This window comes from Carassius gibelio, chromosome B22 (assembly GCF_023724105.1).
Source record: "Carassius gibelio isolate Cgi1373 ecotype wild population from Czech Republic chromosome B22, carGib1.2-hapl.c, whole genome shotgun sequence".
Lineage (NCBI taxonomy): Eukaryota > Metazoa > Chordata > Actinopteri > Cypriniformes > Cyprinidae > Carassius > Carassius gibelio.
Window position 1 is genome coordinate 43,992,598 of NC_068417.1, and position 10,000 is coordinate 44,002,597.

A 10,000-nucleotide genomic window follows, 5' to 3' on the forward strand; every position below is an offset into this window, starting at 1 on the left:
AAAATAGAGTCAATGCCGATCTCTGAATATTAGCAGGTCTGGGCCTGGTTAGTACTTGGATGGGAGACCGCCTGGGAATACCAGGTGCTGTAAGCTTTTTGGACATTTTTCACTTAGTATATAATAATTTTGCCAAAAAATAGAGTCAATGCCCGATCTCTGAATCTTAGCAGGATTAGGTCTGGTTAGTACTTTGATGAGAGACTGCCTAGGAATACCAGGTGCTTTAAGCTTTTGGGTTTTCTTTCCTACTTATATAATGTACTGGCAATAAGATTGGCTGGTCTTTAAATAGCCCTCTCTTTGCAGCAGACTTTGCAGGAGACTTCGTTTACGGCCATACCAACCAGGCTATGCCCGATCTCGTCTGATCTCGGAAGCTAAGCAGGTTTGGGCCTGGTTAGTACTTGGATGGGAGACCGCCTGGGAATACCAGGTGCTGTAAGCTTTTTGGACATTTTTCACTTAGTATATAATAATTTTGCCAAAAAATAGAGTCAATGCTCGATCTCTGAATCTTAGCAGGTTTAGGTCTGGTTAGTACTTTTATGAGAGACTGCCTAGGAATACCAGGTGCTTTAAGCTTTTGGGTTTTCTTTCCTACTTATATAATGTACTGGCGATAAGATTGGCTTGTCTTTAAATAGCCCTCTCTTTGCAGCAGACTTCGCTTACTTCCATACCAACCTGGCTATGTCCGATCTCGTCTGATCTCGGAAGCTAAGAAGTTTTGGGCCTGGTTAGTACTTGGATGGGAGACCGCCTGGGAATACCAGGTGCTGTAAGCTTTTTGGACATTTTTCACTAAGTATATAATAATTTTGCCAAAAAATAGAGTCAGTGCCTGATCTCTGAATATTAGCAGGTTTGGGCCTGTTTAGTACATGGATGGGAGACTGCCTGGGAATATACTGCCTTTAATTATAATTTTGCATTATTGAGACACTGTTTTCCTAATGAATGTTGTTCAGTGCTTTGACGCAATGTATTTTGTTTAAAGCACTATATAAATAAATGTGATTGATTGATTGATTGAATACCAGGTGCTGTAAGCTTTTTGGACATTTTTCACTTAGTATATAATAATTTTGCCCAAAAAAAGTCAATGCCCGATCTCTGAATATTAGCAGGTTTGCACCTGGTTAGTACATGGATGGGAGACTGCCTGGGAATACCAGGTGCTTTAATCTTTTTGGAAAATTTCACGAATTATATAATAATCTTTCATTAAAAAAAAAAAAGAGTCAATGCCCGATCTCTGAATCTTAACAGGTTTAGGTCTGGTTAGTACTTTTATGAGAGACTGCCTAGGAATACCAGGTGCTTTAAGCTTTTGGGTTTTCTTTCCTACTTATATAATGTACTGGCGATAAGATTGGCTGTTCTTTAAATAGCCCTCTCTTTGCAGCAGACTTCGCTTACGGCCATACCAACCTGGCTATGACCGATCTCGTCTGATCTCGGAAGCTAAGCAGGTTTGGGCCTGGTTAGTACTTGGATGGGAGACCGCCTGGGAATACCAGGTGCTGTAAGCTTTTTGGAAATTTTTCACTTAGTATATAATAATTTTGCCAAAAGATAGAGTCAATGCCGATCTCTGAATATTAGCAGGTTTGGGCCTGGTTAGTACATGGATGGGAGACTGCCTGGGAATACCAGGTGCTGTAAGCTTTTTGGACATTTTTCACTTAGTATATAATAATTTTGCCAAAAAATAGAGTCAATGCCGATCTCTGAATATTTGCAGGTTTGGGCCTGGTTAGTACATGGATGGGAGACTGCCTGGGAATACCAGGTGCTTTAATCTTTTTGGAAAATTTCACGAATTATTTAATAATCTTTCATTAAAAAAAAAAAAAAAAAAAAAGAGTCAATGCCTGATCTCTGAATCTTAGCAGGTTTAGGTCTGGTTAGTACTTTGATGAGAGACTGCCTAGGAATACCAGGTGCTTTAAACTTTTGGGCTTTCTTTCCTACTTATATAATGTACTGGCGATAAGAATGGCTGGTTTTTAAATAGCCCTCTCTTTGCAGCAGACTTCGCTTGCGGCCATACCAACCTGGCTATGCCCGATCTCGTCTGATCTCAGAAGCTAAGCAGGTTTGTGCCTGGTTAGTACTTGGATGGCAGACCGCCTGGGAATACCAGGTGCTGTAACCTTTTTGGACATTTTTCACTTAGTATATAATAATTTTGCCAAAAAATAGAGTCAATGCCCGATCTCTGAATATTTGCAGGTTTGGGCCTGGTTAGTACATGGATGGGAGACTGCCTGGGAATACCAGGTGCTTTAATCTTTTTGGAAAATTTCACGAATTATATAATAATCTTTCATTAAAAAAAAAAAAAAAAAAAAGAGTCAATGCCCGATCTCTGAATTTTAGCAGGTTTAGGTCTGGTTAGTACTTTGATGAGAGACTGCCTAGGAATACCAGGTGCTTTAAGCTTTTGGGTTTTCTTTCCTACTTATATAATGTACTGGCGATAAGATTGGCTGTTCTTTAAATAGCCCTCTCTTTGCAGCAGACTTCTCTTACGGCCATACCAACCTGGCTATGCCCAATCTCGTCTGATCTCGGAAGCTAAGCAGGTTTGGGCCTGGTTAGTACTTGGATGGGAGACCGCCTGGGAATACCAGGTGCTGTAACCTTTTTGGAAATTTTTCACTTAGTATATAATAATTTTGCCAAAAAATGGAGTCAATGCCGATCTCTGAATCTTAGCAGGTTTAGGTCTGGTTAGTACTTTGATGAGAGACTGCCTAGGAATACCAGGTGCTTTAAGCTTTTGGGTTTTCTTTCCTACTTATATAATGTACTGGCGATAAGATTGGCTGTTCTTTAAATAGCCCTCTCTTTGCAGCAGACTTCGCTTACGGCCATACCAACCTGGCTATGCCCAATCTCGTCTGATCTCGGAAGCTAAGCAGGTTTGGGCCTGGTTAGTACTTGGATGGGAGACCGCCTGGGAATACCAGGTGCTGTAAGCTTTTTGGAAATTTTTCACTTAGTATATAATAATTTTGCCAAAAAATAGAGTCAATGCCAATCTCTGAATATTAGCAGGTTTGGGCCTGGTTAGTACATGGATGGGAGACTGCCTGGGAATACCAGGTGCTGTAAGCTTTTTGGACATTTTTCACTTACTATATAATAATTTTGCCAAAAAATAGAGTCAATGCCCGATCTCTGAATATTTGCAGGTTTGGGCCTGGTTAGTACATGGATGGGAGACTGCCTCGGAATACCAGGTGCTTTAATCTTTTTGGAAAATTTCACGAATTATATAATAATCTTTCATTAAAAAAAAAAAAAAAAAAAAAAAAAAAAAAGAGTCAATGCCCGATCTCTGAATTTTAGCAGGTTTAGGTCTGGTTAGTACTTTGATGAGAGACTGCCTAGGAATACCAGGTGCTTTAAGCTTTTGGGTTTTCTTTCCTACTTATATAATGTACTGGCGATAAGATTGGCTGTTCTTTAAATAGCCCTCTCTTTGCAGCAGACTTCGCTTACGGCCATACCAACCTGGCTATGCCCAATCTCGTCTGATCTCGGAAGCTAAGCAGGTTTGGGCCTGGTTAGTACTTGGATGGGAGACCGCCTGGGAATACCAGGTGCTGTAACCTTTTTGGAAACTTTTCACTTAGTATATAATAATTTTGCCAAAAAATTGAGTCAATGCCGATCTCTGAATCTTAGCAGGTTTAGGTCTGGTTAGTACTTTGATGAGAGACTGCCTAGGAATACCAGGTGCTTTAAGCTTTTGGGTTTTCTTTCCTACTTATATAATGTACTGGCGATAAGATTGGCTGTTCTTTAAATAGCCCTCTCTTTGCAGCAGACTTCGCTTACGGCCATACCAACCTGGCTATGCCCAATCTCGTCTGATCTCGGAAGCTAAGCAGGCTTGGGCCTGGTTAGTAATTGGATGGGAGACCGCCTGGGAATACCAGGTGCTGTAAGCTTTTTGGAAATGTTTCACTTAGTATATAATAATTTTGCCAAAAAATAGAGTCAATGCCGATCTCTGAATATTAGCAGGTTTGGGCCTGGTTAGTACATGGATGGGAGACTGCCTGGGAATACCAGGTGCTTTAATCTTTTTGGAAAATTTCACGAATTATATAATAATCTTTCATTAAAAAAAAAAAAGAGTCAATGCCCGATCTCTGAATCTTAACAGGTTTAGGTCTGGTTAGTACTTTTATGAGAGACTGCCTAGGAATACCAGGTGCTTTAAGCTTTTGGGTTTTCTTTCCTACTTATATAATGTACTGGCGATAAGATTGGCTGTTCTTTAAATAGCCCTCTCTTTGCAGCAGACTTCGCTTACGGCCATACCAACCTGGCTATGCCCGATCTCGTCTGATCTCGGAAGCTAAGCAGGTTTGGGCCTGGTTAGTACTTGGATGGGAGACCGCCTGGGAATACCAGGTGCTGTAACCTTTTTGGACATTTTTCACTTAGTATATAATAATTTTGCCAAAAAATTGAGTCAATGCCGATCTCTGAATCTTAGCAGGTTTAGGTCTGGTTAGTACTTTGATGAGAGACTGCCTAGGAATACCAGGTGCTTTAAGCTTTTGGGTTTTCTTTCCTACTTATATAATGTACTGGCGATAAGATTGGCTGTTCTTTAAATAGCCCTCTCTTTGCAGCAGACTTCGCTTACGGCCATACCAACCTGGCTATGCCCAATCTCGTCTGATCTCGGAAGCTAAGCAGGTTTGGGCCTGGTTAGTAATTGGATGGGAGACCGCCTGGGAATACCAGGTGCTGTAAGCTTTTTGGAAATTTTTCACTTAGTATATAATAATTTTGCCAAAAAATAGAGTCAATGCCGATCTCTGAATATTAGCAGGTTTGGGCCTGGTTAGTACATGGATGGGAGACTGCCTGGGAATACCAGGTGCTTTAATCTTTTTGGAAAATTTCACGAATTATATAATAATCTTTCATTAAAAAAAAAAAAAGAGTCAATGCCCGATCTCTGAATCTTAACAGGTTTAGGTCTGGTTAGTACTTTTATGAGAGACTGCCTAGGAATACCAGGTGCTTTAAGCTTTTGGGTTTTCATTCCTACTTATATAATGTACTGGCGATAAGATTGGCTGGTCTTTAAATAGCCCTCTCTTTGCAGCAGACTTCGCTTACGGCCATACCATCCTGGCTATGTCCGATCTCGTCTGATCTCGGAAGCTAAGCAGGTTTGGGCCTGGTTAGTACTTGGATGGGAGACCGCCTGGGAATACCAGGTGCTGTAAGCTTTTTGGAAATTTTTCACTTAGTATATAATAATTTTGCCAAAAAAATAGAGTCAATGCCGATCTCTGAATATTAGCAGGTTTGGGCCTGGTTAGTACATGGATGGGAGACTGCCTGGGAATACCAGGTTCTGTAAGCTTTTTGGACATTTTTCACTTAGTATATAATAATTTTGCCAAAAAATAGAGTCAATGCCTGATCTCTGAATCTTAGCAGGTTTAGGTCTGGTTAGTACTTTGATGAGAGACTGCCTAGGAATACCAGGTGCTTTAAGCTTTTGGGCTTTCTTTCCTACTTATATAATGTACTGGCGATAAGAATAGCTGGTCTTTAAATAGCCCTCTCTTTGCAGCAGACTTCGCTTGCGGCCATACCAACCTGGCTATGCCCGATCTCGTCTGATCTCGGAAGCTAAGCAGGTTTGGGCCTGGTTAGTACTTGGATGGGAGACCGCCTGGGAATACCAGGTGCTGTAACCTTTTTGGAAATTTTTCACTTAGTATATAATAATTTTGCCAAAAAATAGAGTCAATGCTGATCTCTGAATCTTAGCAGGTTTAGGTCTGGTTAGTACTTTGATGAGAGACTGCCTAGGAATACCAGGTGCTTTAAGCTTTTGGGTTTTCTTTCCTACTTATATAATGTACTGGCGATAAGATTGGCTGTTCTTTAAATAGCCCTCTCTTTGCAGCAGACTTCGCTTACGGCCATACCAACCTGGCTATGCCCAATCTCGTCTGATCTCGGAAGCTAAGCAGGTTTGGGCCTGGTTAGTACTTGGATGGGAGACCGCCTGGGAATACCAGGTGCTGTAAGCTTTTTGGAAATTTTTCACTTAGTATATAATAATTTTGCCAAAAAATAGAGTCAATGCCAATCTCTGAATATTAGCAGGTTTGGGCCTGGTTAGTACATGGATGGGAGACTGCCTGGGAATACCAGGTGCTGTAAGCTTTTTGGATATTTTTCACTTACTATATAATAATTTTGCCAAAAAATAGAGTCAATGCCCGATCTCTGAATATTTGCAGGTTTGGGCCTGGTTAGTACATGGATGGGAGACTGCCTCGGAATACCAGGTGCTTTAATCTTTTTGGAAAATTTCACGAATTATATAATAATCTTTCATTAAAAAAAAAAAAAAAAAAAAAAAAAAAAAAAAGAGTCAATGCCCGATCTCTGAATTTTAGCAGGTTTAGGTCTGGTTAGTACTTTGATGAGAGACTGCCTAGGAATACCAGGTGCTTTAAGCTTTTGGGTTTTCTTTCCTACTTATATAATGTACTGGCGATAAGATTGGCTGTTCTTTAAATAGCCCTCTCTTTGCAGCAGACTTCGCTTACGGCCATACCAACCTGGCTATGCCCAATCTCGTCTGATCTCGGAAGCTAAGCAGGTTTGGGCCTGGTTAGTACTTGGATGGGAGACCGCCTGGGAATACCAGGTGCTGTAACCTTTTTGGAAATTTTTCACTTAGTATATAATAATTTTGCCAAAAAATTGAGTCAATGCCGATCTCTGAATCTTAGCAGGTTTAGGTCTGGTTAGTACTTTGATGAGAGACTGCCTAGGAATACCAGGTGCTTTAAGCTTTTGGGTTTTCTTTCCTACTTATATAATGTACTGGCGATAAGATTGGCTGTTCTTTAAATAGCCCTCTCTTTGCAGCAGACTTCGCTTACGGCCATACCAACCTGGCTATGCCCAATCTCGTCTGATCTCGGAAGCTAAGCAGGTTTGGGCCTGGTTAGTAATTGGATGGGAGACCGCCTGGGAATACCAGGTGCTGTAAGCTTTTTGGAAATTTTTCACTTAGTATATAATAATTTTGCCAAAAAATAGAGTCAATGCCGATCTCTGAATATTAGCAGGTTTGGGCCTGGTTAGTACATGGATGGGAGACTGCCTGGGAATACCAGGTGCTTTAATCTTTTTGGAAAATTTCACGAATTATATAATAATCTTTCATTAAAAAAAAAAAAGAGTCAATGCCCGATCTCTGAATCTTAACAGGTTTAGGTCTGGTTAGTACTTTTATGAGAGACTGCCTAGGAATACCAGGTGCTTTAAGCTTTTGGGTTTTCATTCCTACTTATATAATGTACTGGCGATAAGATTGGCTGGTCTTTAAATAGCCCTCTCTTTGCAGCAGACTTCGCTTACGGCCATACCATCCTGGCTATGTCCGATCTCGTCTGATCTCGGAAGCTAAGCAGGTTTGTGCCTGGTTAGTACTTGGATGGGAGACCGCCTGGGAATACCAGGTGCTGTAAGCTTTTTGGAAATTTTTCACTTAGTATATAATAATTTTGCCAAAAAATAGAGTCAATGCCCGATCTCTGAATATTTGCAGGTTTGGGCCTGGTTAGTACATGGATGGGAGACTGCCTCGGAATACCAGGTGCTTTAATCTTTTTGGAAAATTTCACGAATTATATAATAATCTTTCATTAAAAAAAAAAAAAAAAAAAAAAGAGTCAATGCCCGATCTCTGAATTTTAGCAGGTTTAGGTCTGGTTAGTACTTTGATGAGAGACTGCCTAGGAATACCAGGTGCTTTAAGCTTTTGGGTTTTCTTTCCTACTTATATAATGTACTGGCGATAAGATTGGCTGTTCTTTAAATAGCCCTCTCTTTGCAGCAGACTTCGCTTACGGCCATACCAACCTGGCTATGCCCGATCTCGTCTGATCTCGGAAGCTAAGCAGGTTTGGGCCTGGTTAGTACTTGGATGGGAGACCGCCTGGGAATACCAGGTGCTGTAACCTTTTTGGAAATTTTTCACTTAGTATATAATAATTTTGCCAAAAAATTGAGTCAATGCCGATCTCTGAATCTTAGCAGGTTTAGGTCTGGTTAGTACTTTGATGAGAGACTGCCTAGGAATACCAGGTGCTTTAAGCTTTTGGGTTTTCTTTCCTACTTATATAATGTACTGGTGATAAGATTGGCTGTTCTTTAAATAGCCCTCTCTTTGCAGCAGACTTCGCTTACGGCCATACCAACCTGGCTATGCCCAATCTCGTCTGATCTCGGAAGCTAAGCAGGTTTGGGCCTGGTTAGTAATTGGATGGGAGACCGCCTGGGAATACCAGGTGCTGTAAGCTTTTTGGAAATTTTTCACTTAGTATATAATAATTTTGCCAAAAAATAGAGTCAATGCCGATCTCTGAATATTAGCAGGTTTGGGCCTGGTTAGTACATGGATGGGAGACTGCCTGGGAATACCAGGTGCTTTAATCTTTTTGGAAAATTTCACGAATTATATAATAATCTTTCATTAAAAAAAAAAAAGAGTCAATGCCCGATCTCTGAATCTTAACAGGTTTAGGTCTGGTTAGTACTTTTATGAGAGACTGCCTAGGAATACCAGGTGCTTTAAGCTTTTGGGTTTTCATTCCTACTTATATAATGTACTGGCGATAAGATTGGCTGGTCTTTAAATAGCCCTCTCTTTGCAGCAGACTTCGCTTACGGCCATACCATCCTGGCTATGTCCGATCTCGTCTGATCTCGGAAGCTAAGCAGGTTTGGGCCTGGTTAGTACTTGGATGGGAGACCGCTTGGGAATACCAGGTGCTGTAAGCTTTTTGGAAATTTTTCACTTAGTATATAATAATTTTGCCAAAAAAATAGAGTCAATGCCGATCTCTGAATATTAGCAGGTTTGGGCCTGGTTAGTACATGGATGGGAGACTGCCTGGGAATACCAGGTTCTGTAAGCTTTTTGGACATTTTTCACTTAGTATATAATAATTTTGCCAAAAAATAGAGTCAATGCCTGATCTCTGAATCTTAGCAGGTTTAGGTCTGGTTAGTACTTTGATGAGAGACTGCCTAGGAATACCAGGTGCTTTAAGCTTTTGGGCTTTCTTTCCTACTTATATAATGTACTGGCGATAAGAATGGCTGGTCTTTAAATAGCCCTCTCTTTGCAGCAGACTTCGCTTGCGGCCATACCAACCTGGCTATGCCCGATCTCGTCTGATCTCGGAAGCTAAGCAGGTTTGGGCCTGGTTAGTACTTGGATGGGAGACCGCCTGGGAATACCAGGTGCTGTAACCTTTTTGGAAATTTTTCACTTAGTATATAATAATTTTGCCAAAAAATAGAGTCAATGCTGATCTCTGAATCTTAGCAGGTTTAGGTCTGGTTAGTACTTTGATGAGAGACTGCCTAGGAATACCAGGTGCTTTAAGCTTTTGGGTTTTCTTTCCTACTTATATAATGTACTGGCGATAAGATTGGCTGTTCTTTAAATAGCCCTCTCTTTGCAGCAGACTTCGCTTACGGCCATACCAACCTGGCTATGCCCAATCTCGTCTGATCTCGGAAGCTAAGCAGGTTTGGGCCTGGTTAGTACTTGGATGGGAGACCGCCTGGGAATACCAGGTGCTGTAAGCTTTTTGGAAATTTTTCACTTAGTATATAATAATTTTGCCAAAAAATAGAGTCAATGCCAATCTCTGAATATTAGCAGGTTTGGGCCTGGTTAGTACATGGATGGGAGACTGCCTGGGAATACCAGGTGCTTTAATCTTTTTGGAAAATTTCACGAATTATATAATAATCTTTCATTAAAAAAAAAAAAGAGTCAATGCCCGATCTCTGAATCTTAACAGGTTTAGGTCTGGTTAGTACTTTTATGAGAGACTGCCTAAGAATACCAGGTGCTTTAAGCTTTTGGGTTTTCTTTCCTACTTATATAATGTACTGGCGATAAGATTGGCTGTTC

General features: G+C 40.7%; 19 non-coding genes and 2 pseudogenes across 19 annotated transcripts; all 21 read left to right on the forward strand.

Moving 5' to 3' along the window:
- Positions 1-329: 329 nt before the first annotated feature.
- On the forward strand, positions 330-448 carry LOC127999971 (5S ribosomal RNA). The gene has a single exon (XR_008172774.1). It is a non-coding gene; the product is annotated as a 5S ribosomal RNA (ribosomal RNA).
- A 221-nt stretch (positions 449-669) lies between these two features.
- On the forward strand, positions 670-788 carry LOC128006749 (uncharacterized; annotated as a pseudogene).
- Positions 789-1,416: 628 nt separating this feature from the next.
- Positions 1,417-1,535, forward strand: LOC127998641 (5S ribosomal RNA). The gene has a single exon (XR_008171474.1). It is a non-coding gene; the product is annotated as a 5S ribosomal RNA (ribosomal RNA).
- A 507-nt stretch (positions 1,536-2,042) lies between these two features.
- On the forward strand, positions 2,043-2,161 carry LOC128006790 (uncharacterized; annotated as a pseudogene).
- Positions 2,162-2,532: 371 nt separating this feature from the next.
- On the forward strand, positions 2,533-2,651 carry LOC128005240 (5S ribosomal RNA). The gene has a single exon (XR_008177898.1). It is a non-coding gene; the product is annotated as a 5S ribosomal RNA (ribosomal RNA).
- A 220-nt stretch (positions 2,652-2,871) lies between these two features.
- Positions 2,872-2,990, forward strand: LOC128000030 (5S ribosomal RNA). Its single transcript, XR_008172829.1, has one exon. It is a non-coding gene; the product is annotated as a 5S ribosomal RNA (ribosomal RNA).
- A 517-nt stretch (positions 2,991-3,507) lies between these two features.
- LOC128004278 (5S ribosomal RNA) lies at positions 3,508-3,626 on the forward strand. Its single transcript, XR_008176971.1, has one exon. It is a non-coding gene; the product is annotated as a 5S ribosomal RNA (ribosomal RNA).
- Positions 3,627-3,846: 220 nt separating this feature from the next.
- LOC128005773 (5S ribosomal RNA) lies at positions 3,847-3,965 on the forward strand. Its single transcript, XR_008178415.1, has one exon. It is a non-coding gene; the product is annotated as a 5S ribosomal RNA (ribosomal RNA).
- A 362-nt stretch (positions 3,966-4,327) lies between these two features.
- LOC127998782 (5S ribosomal RNA) lies at positions 4,328-4,446 on the forward strand. Its single transcript, XR_008171612.1, has one exon. It is a non-coding gene; the product is annotated as a 5S ribosomal RNA (ribosomal RNA).
- A 220-nt stretch (positions 4,447-4,666) lies between these two features.
- On the forward strand, positions 4,667-4,785 carry LOC128004525 (5S ribosomal RNA). Its single transcript, XR_008177213.1, has one exon. It is a non-coding gene; the product is annotated as a 5S ribosomal RNA (ribosomal RNA).
- Positions 4,786-5,148: 363 nt separating this feature from the next.
- LOC128001499 (5S ribosomal RNA) lies at positions 5,149-5,267 on the forward strand. Its single transcript, XR_008174267.1, has one exon. It is a non-coding gene; the product is annotated as a 5S ribosomal RNA (ribosomal RNA).
- A 358-nt stretch (positions 5,268-5,625) lies between these two features.
- Positions 5,626-5,744, forward strand: LOC128001144 (5S ribosomal RNA). Its single transcript, XR_008173915.1, has one exon. It is a non-coding gene; the product is annotated as a 5S ribosomal RNA (ribosomal RNA).
- A 220-nt stretch (positions 5,745-5,964) lies between these two features.
- Positions 5,965-6,083, forward strand: LOC128000031 (5S ribosomal RNA). The gene has a single exon (XR_008172830.1). It is a non-coding gene; the product is annotated as a 5S ribosomal RNA (ribosomal RNA).
- A 519-nt stretch (positions 6,084-6,602) lies between these two features.
- Positions 6,603-6,721, forward strand: LOC128004279 (5S ribosomal RNA). The gene has a single exon (XR_008176972.1). It is a non-coding gene; the product is annotated as a 5S ribosomal RNA (ribosomal RNA).
- A 220-nt stretch (positions 6,722-6,941) lies between these two features.
- Positions 6,942-7,060, forward strand: LOC128004526 (5S ribosomal RNA). The gene has a single exon (XR_008177214.1). It is a non-coding gene; the product is annotated as a 5S ribosomal RNA (ribosomal RNA).
- A 362-nt stretch (positions 7,061-7,422) lies between these two features.
- Positions 7,423-7,541, forward strand: LOC128005231 (5S ribosomal RNA). Its single transcript, XR_008177889.1, has one exon. It is a non-coding gene; the product is annotated as a 5S ribosomal RNA (ribosomal RNA).
- Positions 7,542-7,914: 373 nt separating this feature from the next.
- On the forward strand, positions 7,915-8,033 carry LOC127998785 (5S ribosomal RNA). Its single transcript, XR_008171614.1, has one exon. It is a non-coding gene; the product is annotated as a 5S ribosomal RNA (ribosomal RNA).
- Positions 8,034-8,253: 220 nt separating this feature from the next.
- On the forward strand, positions 8,254-8,372 carry LOC128004527 (5S ribosomal RNA). The gene has a single exon (XR_008177215.1). It is a non-coding gene; the product is annotated as a 5S ribosomal RNA (ribosomal RNA).
- Positions 8,373-8,734: 362 nt separating this feature from the next.
- On the forward strand, positions 8,735-8,853 carry LOC128002877 (5S ribosomal RNA). Its single transcript, XR_008175613.1, has one exon. It is a non-coding gene; the product is annotated as a 5S ribosomal RNA (ribosomal RNA).
- Positions 8,854-9,211: 358 nt separating this feature from the next.
- Positions 9,212-9,330, forward strand: LOC128001145 (5S ribosomal RNA). Its single transcript, XR_008173916.1, has one exon. It is a non-coding gene; the product is annotated as a 5S ribosomal RNA (ribosomal RNA).
- Positions 9,331-9,550: 220 nt separating this feature from the next.
- Positions 9,551-9,669, forward strand: LOC128000032 (5S ribosomal RNA). The gene has a single exon (XR_008172831.1). It is a non-coding gene; the product is annotated as a 5S ribosomal RNA (ribosomal RNA).
- Positions 9,670-10,000: the final 331 nt, after the last annotated feature.